This window comes from Myodes glareolus, chromosome 7 (genome assembly GCF_982192425.1).
Source record: "Myodes glareolus chromosome 7, mMyoGla1.1, whole genome shotgun sequence".
Classification (NCBI taxonomy): Eukaryota; Metazoa; Chordata; class Mammalia; order Rodentia; family Cricetidae; genus Myodes; species Myodes glareolus.
Window position 1 is genome coordinate 6,453,048 of NC_142032.1, and position 17,902 is coordinate 6,470,949.

General features: G+C 41.9%; 1 pseudogene; it reads left to right on the forward strand.

The window, feature by feature from the left end:
• Positions 1-845: 845 nt before the first annotated feature.
• Positions 846-17,902, forward strand: part of LOC125393517 (guanylate cyclase 2G-like) — a 45,538-nt pseudogene continuing 28,481 nt past the window's right edge.

The following is a 17,902-nucleotide window of genomic DNA, read 5'->3' on the forward strand; positions in this document are numbered from 1 at the left end:
AATCCAGGAGAGGAAGACGGGGTATTCCTGATTGGCAGTAAATCTTTTCCTAGACCTTACTTTACTTTTTCTAAGATGTATGATAACTATCATTGTTGCTATGATCATCATATGAAATCTAATGTCTTGTATGTTGTGTGTTTGTGTACACATGCATGTGGAGGTCATTGGAGAGACTGCTGTCCACCTTAGTTCTGAGACAAGGTATCTCCTGATTCAGCTAGACTGGCTGACCTCCTAGACCCAGGAACCCTCCTGCCTCTATCTCCCTTGTGTTGGGGTTCCAGGCACCACCCTCAGCTTTTACAAAGTGTTCTGTGTTGAAGCTCAGGTCTTCATGCTTGCACGGTGAGCATTTTGTCAACTGAGCTCTCTCCCCGGGCCTTAAGACTAATATTGCTGGAATGCTTCTTTGAGTGGGTTTTGTATGAAGGACTAGATTTACATGGTCTCCTGTCATCCACCCTCCCATACCACTTTGGAGGAGACCCGTACCATTTAGGTCCAAGGTCATACAGATAACATGAAGTACATTTAGAATTGTCATTTAGGCTTTCTTCCTATGTGAGTGGACCCCGTGTCTTCCCAGAGGGTCATGTGACTTGTTTAATAACATGAAAGCTGTCAGTGATATTGTTGGATCAACAGCCATGAGCTTTTTGACTGGCCACTCTCTACCTATTTTCTGTAAGATTCAGAAAGGGACAGCTTCTCTTCATTTGTGGCACTGAGCGGAAAGCAAGTCACGGTCTCTGGGGACTCTTCACTCTCTGATAAATTCTGGGCACGAATGGTCAGGAGGCTGAGCCTACCAGAGTTGTATAAGGATACACTGTTAGATTCTATCCATGGCTTCCGGGACACGTTCTGAGGTCCCCTTGAAATCTAGGTTCTGTGTTGGAGCTGAAAGCTATACTGATCACTCATGTCTGGTTTGGCGCTCTTTGCCATTGTGCTAGTGACTTTGCTTGAAGCTACTAAGGTCATCGTGGGGTTCCATGCCCTCTGGTACATCTCTCATCCATTTAGTGTGCAAAGGCTGGGGCAGGCCTTCAGATTGCTGTGGACAAGCTCCAATCAGAGCCAGTGGGCCTTGGGAACTTGAGCTGGGAGTTCACTTACGCCAACTCAGCACACAGTGCTGAGGAGTCTGTTGCCATTTTCATTGACCAGGTTCATGGAGCACACATTTCTGCTCTGTTTGGACTGGCATGCCCAGAGCAGCAGAGGTAGAGAATGTAGTGTGCTAAAAAACATTGCCCGAGTTTCTACTGAAAGGATGTGAGTGTACCATGAAAGATACCAATTTTATTCATCTCTTCTTATTGGTTTTTACATTTCTGATTAAAAGATTAGTTGTATATACTCATTGTACATGGAACTGCATTATATAAGACCGTCTTCAGACTAGTATATATTATACATCTAATCTCATTAGTCTCTGGCAAAAATCACCTTATCACAATTGCTGTCTAGGTCATGGTTTCTACCTTTTGAGACCATGAAGCTAGAAGAGCTAAGTCTTTAAAGACTTTCAAGGAAAAAGGAAAAAGAGTTCATGAACTCTATTGCTCTTGCTTATTTGACTTTGATGAATGTAGACTCATTCATTTCTCTCTTATCTTGTCAGCCACATGGTCTGGAGAATTTCAGATAGACTAAAATGTTTTTTTTTAAAGATAGCGGTATCAATTGTTAAAGGAGGCATCCTTGGTGTGTATAATAAATTATTCAGTAGCCTGGAGAAAATATCGCATGACAGTTTGCTTTTAGCTACAGCAAATGAGGGAGATGTGCTGTCTATGGGTAACAGGATTTGCTTAGTCAATGTCCTCGGATACCACACCATCCGAGAGAGGATGGGGAGGGTGACTAGGGAGGAGCATTGATGATCTCATCCCTTCTGTGCTGTAGAACTCTCTGGAATCATTGCTAAAATGATTCATTGTAAAATTCAGCTGACTTTTGAATTTGAAATATCTATCTCTCTGCATTTGACACCTCTCTGTCTATCCAAACCCTACTCTGAAGGCCTTTGCCACATCTCCTACATAAACTTAAGGCTGAGTCCTCCTATTTCTGTCATTCCCAGAGAAGGAATTATTCCTAAGAATCCATTGTCTACAATCCCTTTTCAGATGTCCCATTCTACCACAATTAAAATATTTGGTATTTTGATGTCTTCTTTTACCATTGCAAACTGTTTCTCCTACCCACACTTCAGTACCATAGTCAAGTGTCTTGACATTCATTGTATGCAAGACCATGGTTGCTGACCTGATCTTTAAAGACCTAAGGATCTGTTTGCACTTAATTTTGGCATTCTCATAAGCCAAATATTCAATTATTATATACCTAGCTTCTAGGTCAGTTACCCCTATTTGTACAGCCCTAGTTAGTCTTTGAAAAAAGTCACCAAAAGGTTCTCTTTAACCCTGTTTAACCATAAGATATGATTCAACTCTCTTTCCCAGTTACTGAATCCTATCCCAAGTCTTTAAAGCTGCTGTGGTATATTGGGACAAGGCATGATCATCATAAAGAGCTTGATCCTGAGGATCAGAGTAAAGTCCTTCTCTTAGAATTTGATCTAGGGAAATTTTAAGTCCTTTTGCTTTTTCTTGTTGTTCTATAATTTTCACTTCCTCTTTTAAAAAGTGCCTCCAAAGCAATTGCAGTTCACTTTCTAGGACTGCTGAGATTAACTGAGCCCAGTCTTGAGTCATGGCTTTGCTATTGACAGCCCATGTTTTGACCATTTCCTTAACAAAGGACAAATGTAGTCTGTAAGCGACAATTGCTTGCTTAATTTCTTTTAGATCAGTCATACATATGGGCTCCCAATGTATATTCCTTGACAACCTTAGGATACTTGGAGCCAGATACTTTTCTGAGTTATTACTCAGAATACTTTTCCATTATTACTGGAAAGACAGGCAGAACTCAGGGGAAGTTATCCTGGGGATTTTTAAGTACTGACAAGGTTAAATTTTGCCTTTTTACTTTTTGTTCCTGGTTATCAAATTCAGTAATTTCCTTAATCTTTTCAAATCTGTTTACCACTTCCTTTTGTAATGTCTGGATCTCCTGTCCAGTGTTCTGCTCTAAAGCCCTCATTGAGGACTGCAGCTTATGAAGTCTGTCCAGTAGAAATAATGTCTCATCCTTGGACATATAGCATACATATTACTTTCCTTGAGAGACATTCTATCAATCACTCTGCCATACCCCTTTGATAGAGTCTGATTAATACATTCAACAGTGCAAATTCTCTCAAATAATGTTTCAGCACCCATTGTCATTGATTGGGTTTTATGCACCAAATTGGATGTTTCCTTCCCCAAAGTTTTAAATCTTCCTTCAAATAAATTACTGTCAGTCTGCAGCATTTCCAAAAGTATCTCAGTTGACCGAGTTTTGTTAGTTAAATTGGTTGTATCCTTCTTCAGATTTCCAACCACTTTCCTGAGAAGTGTGGTTTTAGTCTGAAAAGACTGTACCATTTCTATAAATGCCTCATTCTTACCCTATTGTCAAACCATATTTTTACAAAAAAAAATATTGAGGACAAGACTAATCCTCAGAATCAGAAATAGTGATGTAGAAGGGACATCATATAAGTCCTGTAAAACCTTGCACATGGTATAAGTAAAGAGGCTATTTAAACCTTAATGATTAGGTTCTCTGACATATTACCCTTTTAAATTAGCAACTTATGATCTATATTTAGGATATTAAATCTTACATGTGGTTTAATCAGCTGGATTGGGTACAACTTGCCAGTTGTACCTGCCAGTAGGTGTTGTGGGCCACCTACAAAACTAACCCAGCAGTCTGAAATATGATTTGAGAGTGAAATCCTGAAAGATAAACCACTGACTGTGTGCTCTGCAGATGTCTCTAGAGCAGTGGAATAGGCAAATGCAAACAAACCATTAGAAAGCTACAGAACAGCTGGCTCAGACCAGGGAAACCTGCATCTCACTCAAATGTCTGTGGTGTGCCCTGGTGGGAGGCAAATAGTAAGGTGCATGAGGACTTGAAGCCGAAAGAGAAAATATAAAGGATGGCAGCTGATCTGTAGCAAGAAAAGCTGCTGTGCAAGATTCTATATTGAACTGCTCTTTCCACACACAGGCTGCGGCCGGCTGAGGGAGGGCTCATGCCAAACTGGGCACACTCCGAGCTGGCAGTGGGCAGCAGAGCTGGGGGTTCTAAAACCAAACGTTGACACCAGATGAAGGTGTAAGTCATAAAACAATCGCATACCAGTTCAAAATTACAGATAATAGAAGGGCTATTTATTTAAGGGGAAAACTTACAGATCACTGTCCTAGACAACAGCCCTCTGCATTGCCAGGAACAGAGTCTAGCAGCTGGAAGTGGGAGCGGGGTATCTTTGTGTATGTGAATTGGTCTCCTTTTTGTAGGAAGTCGAAAAACAGACTAGAAAATATTCTTTATTTTTCTCAGGCATTGAATTCTGCTATTATTTAAGTTCATTTATAAATTTTGTTTTATAAACTTTACTGTAGTGAGATTGAAAACCCACAATCACTGGGCGGTGGTGGCACATGTCTTTAATCCCAGCATCCGGGAGGCAGAGGTAGGCAGATCTCTGTAAGTTCGAGACCAACCTGGTCTACAAGAGCTAGTTCTAGGACATCTGGGGCTGTTACAAAGAAACCCTGCCTCAAAAAACCAAAAAAAAAAAGAGAGGAAGGAAGGAAAGAAGGAAGGAAAGAAGAAAGGAAGGAAGGAAGGAAGGAAAGAAGAAAGGAAGAAAGAACCCTTATAATCATTTGGTAATTTGAAAGAGATGACTGACTGCTCTCCTAACGCCTCTAAATATACTTTTATAGGGTGCATTGCATTCCTTTCTAGGGCTATTTTTATATATCTCAGCTCCCATAAGGGGCCATAAACTTCTTTAAGATAAAGGTCTTCCAAAATACAACATCCCTTCATGATAAAGATCTTGAAGAGAGCAGGGATACAAAGACCATACCTAAACATAATAAAAGCAATATACAGCAAGCCAACAGCCAACATCAAATTAAATGGAGAGAAACTCCCAGAAATCCCACTGAAATTAGGAACAGGATAAGGTTGTCCACGCTCTCCATATCTATTCAATATAGTTCTTGAGGTCCCAGATAGAGTAATAAGACACCAAAAGGAGATCAAGGGGATACAAGTTGGAAAAGAAGAAGTCAAACTCTCACTGTTTGCTGATGATATGATAGTTTACATAAGTGATCCCAAAAATTCTACCAAGGAACTTCTACAACTCATAAACCCTTTCAGCAATGTATCAGGATACAAGATTAACTAAAAAAAAATCAGTAGTGACAAAAATTTGTCACAATAGTGACAAATAGTATAAAATATCTTGGAGTAACTCTATCCAAACAAGTGAAAGACTTGTATGACAAGAACTTTAAATCTTTGAAAAAAGAAATTTGAAGAAGACACCAGAAAGTGGAAAAATCTCCCATAGTCTTGGGTAGGCAGAATTAACGTAGTAATAATGGCAATCTTACCAAAAGCAATGTATAGATTCAACGCAATGCCCATCAAAATCCCAGCAAAATTCTTCAAAAACCTCAAAAGAATGGTATTCAACTTCATATAGAGAAGCAAAAATCCCAAGATAGCCAAAACAATCCTGTACAATAAAAGAATTTCTGGAGGCATCACCATCCTTGCCTTCGAACTCTACTACAGAGCTACAGTACTGAAAACAGCCTGGTATTGGCATTAAAAGAGACAGGAGGACCAATGGAACTGAATAGAAAACCCAAATATCAATTTCCACATCTTTGAACACCTGATTTTTGACAAGGAAGCAAAAATTATCAGATGGATAAAAGAAAGCATATTTAACAAGGGGTGCTGGCACAACTGGATATCAACATGTAGAAGAATGAAAATAGACCCAATTCTATCACCATGCACAAAACTCAAGTCCAAATGGATCAAAGACTTGAACATAAAGCCAGCCACACTGTACCTTATAGAAGAGAAAGTGGGAAGTACACTTGAACACATTCACAGGAGACCACTTCCTAAATATAACCCCAGCAGCACAGACACTGAAAGAAACAATTAATAAAAGGGACCTCCTGAAACTGAAAAGCTTCTGTAAAACAAAGGACAAGGTCAACAAGACAAAATGACAGCCTACAGAATGAGAAAAGATTTTCACTAACCCCATATCAGACAGAGGTCTGATCTCGAAAATATACAAAGAACTCAAGAAATCGGACACCAAAAGAACACAAAATCCAATAAAAAATGTGGAATATAGACCTAAACAGAGAACTCTCAACAGAGGAATCTAAAATGGCCGAAAGACACTTAAGGAAATATTCAACATCCTTAGTCATCAGAGAAATACAAATCAAAACAACTCTGAGATTCCATCTTTCACCTATAAGAATGGCCAAGATCAAAAACACTGATGACAATTTATACTGGAGAGGTTGTAAGGTAAAGGGAACACTTCTGCATTGCTGGTGGAAATGAAAGCTGGGACAACCCCTTTGGAAGTCAGTGTGACAATTTCTCAGAAAATTAGGAAACAACCTTCCTCAAAGACCCAGTAATATACCCACCTTTGGGTATATATCCAAAGGATGCTCAATCATGCCACAAAGACATGTGCTCAACTATGTTCATACCAGCATTGTTTGTCATAGCTAGAACCTGAAAATAACCTAAATGCCCCTCTTCCATAGAATGGATAAGGAAAATGTGGTACACTTACACAATGGAGTACTACACAGCAGAAAAAAATAATGGTATCTTGAATTTTGCAGGCAAATGGATGGACCTAGAAAACATTATTTTGAGTGAGGTAAGCCAGACACAGAAAGACAATCATCACATATAGTCACTCATAGGTGGTTTTTAAACATGAAACGAAGAAATCCAGCCTGCAAATCACAATCCCAGAGAATTTAGACAATGTGGACACTAAGAGAGACTTACATAGATCTAATCTACATGGGAAGTAGAAAGTAGAAAAAGACAAGATCTCCTGAGTAAATTGGGAGCATGGGGACCTTGGATAAGGGTTGAAGGGAGGAGGGGAAAGGCAGGGAGGGGAGCAGAGAAAAATGTAGAGTTCAATAAAAATCAATAAATTTTTTTAAAAAAATTATTGAATGATTTAGAGGTGCTGGGCATGTTGAAGGAGCCAAGAACCCATGGGACAGCATGACACCTCCCTAGAGGCTTTCTGTCTGAGGAATTATAATGTCCAGCCTGGGTTTCTGCTGATTGTTGCAAAACTCCTATGTAGTAACCCATTCTGAAATGTTGCCAACTATATATTTGAAGGGTGAGCAACAACACTTGGTTTTTTCAAGTTTAAGTAGAGAATTAATTACTAAGGTTGACATTATATACTTAAGGATAGTAAATTTAATAAAATGGCATAAAAAGGATGTTCAAATACTGGGTTAGCTCAGACTGTAGAGCTTGGGACTCTTAAAAATGCTCGTGTTATTTTATGTAGATAGATAGATAGATAGATAGATAGAAAAAGGTCTTCAAAATTCTGTGTAAAATGTAGGATCTTAAAGAAAATACATGAGAAGCAAATAATGGGTGAGTTCAGGAAGCATGTAAATGAGGGTCTGTGGCTTGAATTCTAATCCCACTCCACCAGTGTTAGCCATGTAACTCATATGTTTGCAGCTCCACATTTTCATCTTTACGATAAAAGCAGTGACCATGCATATTCACAGAAACAATAGAATTTTAAATGAATACTCAGCCCTAAATGGGACATCTGCATCACACTCTTCTCAAAGATCAGGAATCCCTAAGGAAGAGGAGAAGGAGAAAATATAGGAGTCAAAGGCAGTGGAGGACCACAACCATACAGTGCTTTCAGAACACAGCAGGGAAGCTCCACATGGGAAAGAGCTCACATTAGCTGCCGCAGCATTCACAAGATTCGGCCAAGCAAAATCTAATCATGGAGGGGGGAGGTGGTCAGGATTTCCCATCCTAGCTGAGACATGATTGGTAATTATTGGTTGTGGAGGGGGAAAGTTAGTTTACTTAGAAAAGGATGTAGCCTCCATCAGGCTACCTGTGTTACAGTAGATGGGCCCATACTCATGAATATGCTACCAAATCTGAGTGGACTCAGTGGGTTAAAAGAAAGAAAGGAAGAAAAAAAAGAAAGAAAGAAAGAAAGAAAGAAAGAAAGAAAGAAAAAAAGAAAGAAAGAAAGAAAGAAGGAAGGAAGGAAGGAAGGAAGGAAGGAAGGAAGGAAGAGAGAGAGAGAAAAGAAAGAAAAGAGAGAAACCACATACAGTTGGGAAGCAATAGCTGTGGGAATCTAGGAAGGAACTGGAGCAGAGGGAATGGGGGTGGAGTTGATTAAAATACGTTGTACGCAAGTTCAAAACTCTCCAACAATAAAAGCCCAGCCTGAAAACTGTTGTAACTAATCAAGTTGGATCACAAGGTTTGTCAGTTTGTTTGCTTTTTAAAGATATCTTTAAGAAAAGATTGACACCAAAATGAAAGCTTTAATGGAGAGCTTAGAACACAGCAAGGGCTTGAAAAGTCCTTACGTTTATTGTTCTGGTCCCCTGAGGTCTCCGTAGGGCAAATTATATTGAAGACATTGTTGTGCACATTCCAAAAGGCAGCTGCAGAAGAGACCCACAGAATCTCTGAACCTGCGTTCTCTGCAGACATTGTGCATGAAGTGTGGCCTGGCGGAAGCTCTGCTATGGGGAGGCTCTCCGCCATTCCCTTTCAAGATTATGGGTCTGCTGGCTTCTGAGTGGAACATCCACATGTTCGACGTTGTTGGGCAAAGGGTAGCGCCGGGGGACCACTTCTGGTGTGACACCTGCGTGACCCTTGTACCACCCAAGCAGGAAATTTGTGCTGTGCTTCCGGAACGCCTTCGGCACCTGGGCTGGGAAGACATTGGGCTGTTTGGAGGCTCCTCAGGGGCTTCCCCCAGCGATGGAGTGGATGAGTTGTGGGGGCTGTTGAGGATGAGTGCCAGCTGTATTTTGCCATCACTGCCAGCAGGAAGTACAGCAGCAGCAGCCCAGACCTTCTGCAAGAAGACCTCGGAAGAGTGGCATCTGTAGCCAGAAGTAAGTTGGCAAGAATCTTCCTTTGCTTGTGTTTGAACGTTGTTTAGAAACAGCTTCGGTCTCTGGCTTCATACCTATTTCTCTGTAAGAATAAAAAACAGGTAGACACAAGGTACCAACTTAATGATACATTAGAGCAATCTCGTTATATATATAACATTTATGTTTTATGTGGTATGAATTCTCAGCTGTTACAGTCCTAAACTCTACAGTGTAAGTAGACGCATATTACTGGTAATCTGGGTCTTGGACTTTGTTATGGAGAACATGGAGTTTGTTATGGAGGCAGAGATACTTAGTTTTCATTCAATCCTCCCCACTTTCTAGCTGTGTGTCTCTGGAGAAGTATCCTAACCTCTCTGTGCCTTAGACACCCTCTCTACTAAATAGAGACAATCATCATACTTCTCTCCTGGGAAGGCTGGGACTAAATAGGGTTATATGTGGGAAGGGCTCAGCACCATGTCTGAATGGCTAGTTGGCCGACAGATGGCAGCAATCACTCTAGTGGTACTGTGGAGAATGCCTTGATTAGCCACTGGCTCTTCTGTGTTCTCAAGGAACTCATTATTCATGACCTTGGAATATTGGGATTTGCCAAATCCTTGTACTCAGAGTGTCACCCATGGCCACCTTTAGGAGCTTTCCCTCAGCCTTCCCAGCTCAGTCCCAAGTCCCCCTCCTCAGGGAGGCCTTCTCTGAACCTGAGGTCAGATCCTTGCCTCTCTCTGGTGAGAGTATTCAGTCTTCCCTAATCTCTCCACTCTACTCTGCCTGGAACTCCAAAAATATCTAGAGCTTGGTACTCAACTGTTGACTATTTTGTAAGGTTCTGGAATCTTTAAGGCAGTGGTTCTCAACTTTCCTGATGCTACGACCAAGGATATAAGAGTTAGCTAGCAATATGCTTAAGTGATTGGCCAAAAAGTGATTTAAATAATAAAATTTCTGTGTGATTATTTCGGGAGTCTGGGCAGTCGGGAAAAGAGTCTAAGCACTGGGGAACAAACAAGTGGCCTCCTCCAACAATTATCCTCTCAACTTTAAAAACCAAGACATAGGTTAAGTGAGCGAGATGCCTCATCTGTGATCTCAACTCTCCCAAGTTGCCCAGCTGATGTTTCAGACTGAGTCTTTTCATTTGTTAGTTTTTTTTTTTTACAGAAAAATAAGTAGAAGCCCAGAGAGATGAAATAACTTATCCAATGATGCAAAGCTACCACAAGAATATTCTGGTCCTCAGTATTTGTATTCTAGACCCCAAGGTCTTCACATATTACACTAAAGGCATCTAGAAGGACCGCTTGACTTTCTTTCACTGTGTTTCCGTGGTGTAATTTTCAGTAGGTTTTGCTTTCTAAAACGAGCTTATTTTATATAGTCAGAAGGAACTAAAAGGGGCCAAGTGGATGTAGACAGGGATAATAATGACTATATTTTTCTTCCTTTCATCGGGAAGTATTGGGTGGTCAAACTGCCTCAGATTTCTTTGGGTGGCAGCTGGAAATCTACCTCTCTACTTCCCAGGATATCCTCCTGCCCTTTCTTCACGTTCCCCTCATCTCTACTTGCAGGCAGATGGTGAGAGGAGAGGATGGAACAACGTTTAGGATTGTCAGAGAACCCCTTCCAACCCTTCCTTCTTCCTTGTAAAACTGTAATGATCACTTCCAACCACTTTATAGTACAGGAAGAACACAGAGTATAAATTATGCCATGAAACATCCATACAATTGAGTTCATCCTGCTTCTTAAAACAATGCACAGATCCATTTGATAAAATCAGCTAGGTCTATGTTGCAAAAAAAGAAAAAAAATCAAACTGCAGAGCAACAATCTTAGTTATGTAAAATACATTCTTTGTATGTATATGTATCACATACCTATGCATGCGTGCTTCTAAATATGCTTATACTAGGGAATTTGGGATACATGCAGTAAGAGGTATTTGTCAGAGATATTAACACAGATGATAGCAATGGTACTGAACCCTGAAACCACAAGGCAAAATGGAGACCAGACTGTCCTAAACATGGTCAGCTCAGTGATCTTTGCTGTTACATAAGCTTTCTGTGTCTTAGGTCCTTGGTGCTCCACTATCTTCTTCCTTCTTTACTCTTTGACTTACTTCCTTCTGCTTGCGTGCCAGCCAGCAAACATGGACCCAGGATTAGAGCACCTTCTGAGTTTATTTCATTTCCAAGAATCAGCATCTGACAGCAATTAGAGTTCTGTGCTGCCCTGAATGTAGTTGGGACCCATGGATCTTTTCCTAAGGCACGGTGAAATTTACTGTTACTTTTTAGGATAGTGTTTGGAAAGAAGTGCTGAGAAATGACAAGGGGACAGGCTTCCCCAAAGTCTATGAGTCGGTGTTTCTCATTGCCCCTTGCTCCTATGGAGATGGCGGCTCCCGCAAACAAGCCTGCAAGAGGCAAAGGGGGCTGCCCGTCCAAAGCTCCATTGCCTCCGAGGAGCAGGTCTGGTAGTAGTTTGTGTACAGGCAATTGTGCTTTTATCTTTCTTAATTCTGCCTCACCTGACCCCACAACACACACACCATTGTCTTCTTTAGCCTAAATTAAACAGTGGTTTGATGATCTTTTGTGAAGTCCATGCCCATGACCACAGAGTTATGGGATGGGAAGCTACTGTGGAGCCTTGGACTAAATTACTCTATTTCCTCATAGCTGGGTCTCCTCAGACACGAACCAGAACCATGAATGGCATCTGCCTTCCAGGCTGGCCCTGAGTATCTGCCAATACACTATGTTGATGTAGCAAATGAGTTGCCATTGGGTCCTCAGGCTGTCCCGATTACCTTTTTCAGGAGGACAACAGGACAAATAGCCAGGGTGGAACAGTCAAATACAGAACCTGCACAGTTCAGTCAAACAGATTGGCTCTGTCAGAGCAGTCATGAAGGAATAATAGACAGAGAAATATGAGTGTGTACACAAGAACACGGGGAAGGTTTTACAGAGAACACCGGCAAGAGAGGGGGTTACTCCCACTCTGGGGCCACGCTGAGACACTGAAGACAGGGTTTGATGAAGAAGGAGGGTTGGACTGTGGACCCTACCACGGTGAAAAGATGGCTTATTTCTGGGTATCTCTCTTTTCCAGCTGCTGTAGGGGTGTTGGAGGGAGTGAGCCACTTGTTGGTTCTTGGCTGCTCAGCCCTGAAATAATCACACAGAAACTGTATTAATCAAAACTGTATTAATTAAATGCTTGGCCCATTAACTCTAGCTGCTTATTAGCTAACTCTTACATATTAATTTAACCCATCTCCATTAATCTGTGTATCACCATGTGGCAGTGGCTTATCAGCTAAAGTTCCCAGCATTTATCTCCAGCAGCTCCATGGCTTCTCTCTACTTCGCCCTTCTTTTCCCCAGCATTCAGCCTACCTTTCCCTGCCTACCTAAGTCCTGCCTTGCTATAGGTCCAAAGAAGTTTCTTTATTCATTAATGGTAATCATAGCACACAGAGGGGATTCCCACATCACCTCCCCTTTTCTGTTTAAAAGGAAGGTCTTAACTTTAACATAGAAAATGACATAGGGGAAAAACACCTAGCACTGAGTAGACACCTATGAAAGCAGACCGATACAGTACTGTAAACACATGCAAAACACTAGACATTTTTTGATATATATGTACACATATACACACAATCAGTTCTTTGCTTTTGTCTGTGTCATTCAAGAAAGGGTCTCTCAGTGAAACCCTGGCTATCCTGGAACTAGTTCTGGAGACCAGACTGGTCTTGAACTCACAGAGATCTGCTTACCTCTCCCTTCTGAAAGCTAGGATTAAAGGCGTGGATCACCACTTCCCAGTCAAAATCAGTTCTCCCCCATGGACTGTGTAGATGACAACATCCTATTATGATGTCAGAGCTTTCTGAACTCACAAAGATCCACTTTGGGCTTTAAGGGGGTTTTGCTGAGATTGTGGGTATGACCCTTTTCAGGCTTCCAGGGCAGAATACAGAAACACAATATCCCAGTTGTGGCTACTTAGGGATTTTGACTCCTTTGATGCCCCAGCTGGATCCCATTTCCAGTGGTGTCCAGAAGAAGCCCTGACCCCCTAAGGCAGTGAATCATGGAGACATCTACAGGCCCAAGCCCACATTCAGTAAAGTCACTTTCCTATAAAGTCTGCCTCCCAGAGACTCATATGGACATCAGGACCCTCCCTGTGCTGTTCTGGGCTCCCAGGAAGTCCTACAAAAGTCCTTTGTATTGTTTTCTCAGCTACAAACCAGTGAGGAAATGAAAAGGAATTCTAGTGCTTCAGGATGTCTACCTGTCCACTGTGGTGAACCCAAATTCTATGTAAGACATTTTTCATCCCTTATTTTTTGAGAAAAGTAAAGTCCAACATAGGCCAGCACAAAAACAAAGTAACTATAACAAACCAAATCTTCAGTTTGGTAGGAGAGTGTATGTTTCATGCAGGCAGTGATATTTGGTCTGTGAACTATCAAAATCCTTGCTATGCGTTAAGATCTGTCTACGCCAAGTATGGTTGACATCTGTAGCACTGGTGTAAGACCTTTGTAAGACATGGTGTAAGCTACAAGACTGGGAGCTATTCTACCTGGGGAAAAAAGACATTGCTTTCCCTGAATTACATGACTAGAGGTTAGATTTGAAGTTTAAAGGGTCTTGGGAAATAGAAAAACACTCAACAGGCCACCAGAGGTTTGAATTAGGGGACTGAAGTCTGTTTGCTTTGTTCTTGTTTGTTTATCCATGTGTGCATACATTCACACATGTGCACATGTGTAAAATGACGGCCGGCTTGTTGGGGTTTTCGTCCCGCCCGGTACCCCACAGCCGCCAAGTCTCAGAGAAAATCAATCACACAGAGATCTCTGTAAGTTATAAAGCTGATTGGCCCATTAGGTCAGGCTACTTATTAGTTCTTATGACACATATTACCCCATTATCCTTATCTACGTTAGCCATATGGCTTGGTACCTTTTTCAGCTGGGCAAGTTACATGCTGCCTCTTCGGTGGTCTGCACAGAACTGGCAGAAGGAGCTTCCTAGACTACTCCCAGTCTCTTTGCTCCACCTCTACTTCCTGTCTGGCTTTCCTGCCTGTACTGCCTGCCTGGCCAATCAGTGTTTTATTAAAATATGATTGACAAAATACAGATAATTCTCCTGCACCACACATGAATGGGGGTCATGTTCATGCCAGGGTTTGAATGCGTTTCTACAAGAACAACTTCAGGGAGTTAGTTATGCCCTTTTATCATGAGAGTCCCAGGGTCTCAACTGGGTCATTAGACTTCCCAGCAGGTACCAGTGTGGCCCACAGAGACGCCTCTCTCTAGTCTCTGGTTTGTTGTTTGAATGTGTCTCTCAGCTGCTCTTACTGTGTATGAGGTGAAGACTGGTGGCAGAAACACACTGAACACGGACCTTTGTCTTTTCTGCTTTAAAGGCCTTGGAGGAATGCCTCCAATATCTCTTGGCTCCATGGCTTCCTTCCTGAAGACAGACCCAGCTTGGATTTCATGCAGAGCTTTGCAAAACTGAACCTCCTACTGTAACAGGCAAGCATGACAGCTCAGAGGAGGTAGCAGGGACGGTTTCTCAACAACGCTATCTTTGGGGCCAGAAAAAGCTGTCTTGTGCTTGTGGACAGTGAGAAGTAGCACCCTCCAGCTAGAACTGAGTGTTTTCCGATACCATCAGTGTCTCCCAGGGGCACCATTGCCCACCTTCTCTCTAGGGAACATTGGCTCCTGAGAGTTGAGTCTTAGAGCTTCCTTCAAGGAGGCAGAAATAATCTGGGCAGGAGGAAATAGCTGAATGACTGGTTAGGAGTCTGACTTTTCAATTAGATATATCATGCCTGGAGAATGCATAGTATGTGTTCAACCCAAGTGTTGGAAGTCATTCCTATGTTCTTACTATAGAAGTTTCTGTTAACAAAAAATGAAGCGACTCTACTGGCCATGCTAGCACGGTAGGATCCCAGGGACATGCTTACTTCTGCTCATAGGTGGGCCCAAGTAATGGCTGTCTTTACCTCTAGGTATGGCTGCACCTGCTGTGGTTCTCACGGGGACAATCCTGGTTCTTGCTACAGTGGCTGCCATTGCTGGTCTGGTGTTATGGATGCTGAGAGAAAAAGTGCAGTCGTCATGGAAACACCTTACGGCAGATCCGTTATGACAACATCACTGTTTTGCCTCAGCACAAGGTGAGGCCACACACTTCCCTGGTGACTTGCAAAGGGACCTCCATAGGAACTTATGAGGGATAGGGCGGTGACTCATTGGTCAAGTGAACAATCGGAAGAGTCTCAAGACCTGAGGTAAGTCTCTAGGTTACATTTGTCTGAGAATACTTTCCTGTCTCCAAAAACTCAAATTTTAACATTAAACTACATCTGTCTCTATTATACATCTGTACAACGCACCCACATCCCCATTCCTCCTTCCACCTCTCTCACCCAAAACATCTTCATTTCTCTCCCGACTTCATGCCCCCCCAACACTAAGTCCATACTCAAATGTGTGTGAGGTCACCCACTGGGGCATGGGCAGCCTACCGGTGGCCACCTACTCTACTCTGGAAGCGACTCTTTCTCCCTCAGCAACTAAAACTTCCCAGAGCTCCTTCATGCTCCGTGTTGGACTTTTAAACCAGCTCAGTCTCCTGCTGAGTTTGTGCTGGTAACCACGTGTCTGGGAATTCCCCAAGGCCGGCCTTCCACTCGTCTAGCACTTACAGTCTTACAGTCCCCTCTTCCACAACGCTCCCCGAACCTTGGGGGGTGGTGGTTGATATACGGTTCCATCGGTGGCCAAGACTTGGCTTTTGACTCTTTAGAAATGACTGGTAGTCTTCTAAGGCTCAGCACTTCTGTTGGGGTGTTCCTGTGGAGCCTCTAGTCCTATTAACCCCTTTAACCTACCAATGTGTGCTACAAATAGTTCATTTATAGAACACTCCTAGCTGTCTCCCATCCAGGGTAGCTCAAGCACAGGTCAAGGCTTCAGGTTGCCCCAGAGGGATGGAGAGGGATGTCTCTATGGTGAGGTGGAAGCCATGAAATGAAGAGAAACTAGAAGGTTTCTGAGAGGAGGAGCCATTCAGGATGAATGAATTGCTAGCAATGCCAAGGAGAGAAGTCACACAGAATGTCAGAACATCAGGATATTAGAACATGTCATGCTGAAGGCTAGGAAGAGTGGCTGGTACCATGTCTGGGAGATTTCGGTGTCCTAAAACCAAGAGATGGGTTTCTATTAGTCAGGCTACTTCCAAATGTCCCCCAGGGATCTGGGTTTCCTCTTCCCTCTCCACACCCAGAGCTGTAATCTGATTTGCCTGATTTTGTACGTAAGGGTTCCATCAATATTCACCTAAACAGGATTAGGCTCCTATGTTCCGAAGGTGTGAGAAGTGCTGGAAATATTAAACGTGGAGATAACCAAGCCTCGCTCTGGAAAGTGACTCCCTCCCGGCTCTCCTAGAGTACCACAGCTAGAACATGAATGTAGGCAGTTTGGCCTTAGAGCCTGTCCTACCGTGGTAGTGCTGAGGCCAAGAATGAGGCATGTAGCAAGTAGATACATTTTGGATCAGAAAGATCAGAGTTTAAGCACTGGCTTTTCTAGGTATTAACTATGTGATCTCATAATTTATCCTCCTTTGTAAACAGAGGTTTCCTTGTCCTGCCCTACCCTGCAGCCACTTCTAAATAATCACTCAGAAGCTTAATATTAATTACAAACTGCTGGGTTTATAGTTCAGGCTTATTACAAACTGTCTCTTACATCTAAATTAACTCATCTCTATTAATCTATACATTGCCTCTTGGCCTTGGCGTTACTGGTCCTCTGGCATCTTGTTTCTTGGACAGCTGGCTTGCGCCTCTCCCAACTCTGTCCTTCTTTTTCCATGTAATCAGTTTGGCTTTCCCACCTAGTTATGCACTGCCTTGCTATAGGTCAAAGTAACTTTTATTATTAACTGATGAGAGCAACATATATTCATAGCATTCAGAAGGGCTATCCCGTAGCATTTCCCTCTTTCTGTCTAATCAAAAAGGAAGGTTTAACTCTAACATAATAAAATTATAAACAATAAAAAAGTTATCAAGTAAGACTTACAGTTACAATATCTACTCTATTTGTATTTGAAAAAATTAACAATATTTAATTATCTATCCTATCTTGGTGAGTTTAAAGTATTATTCTAATTTACATCTTTGTCATAACAAAGAAAAATTATAACTATCTAGTCTTCAACTCCATCCAAGATTTGAGATGTAAATAATATTATTACCTGAGTAAGGAGGAAATGCAGGCAAGTGACTTCAAAGAGTGTAAGAAATGACAAAAACTGCTGGCTGCCTAAACAGTCACCCAAGTTTCCTCTGTAACGTTGAAACATCATCTTTGGCCTACAGGTCCAGCGTATCTGATGGACTTTTTTGTGAAGCAGGATTTTTTTTAAAGAAAATAATCCATGTATTTATTTTATGTAAGTTTTTTGTTGTTTTTAATTGACCTATATATTTTTCTCCGCTCCCCTCCCCTCCACTCCCCTCCCCTCCTACTCCCTGCCGTGGTCCCCATGCTCCCAATTTACTCAGGAGATCTTGTCTTTTTCTACTTTCTATGTATATTTGATCCATGTATGGCTCTCTGAGGGTCCTCATTGTTGTCTAGGTTCTCTGGGATTGTGAATTGTAAGCTGATTTTTCTTTGCTTTATTTCTAAAAGCCAC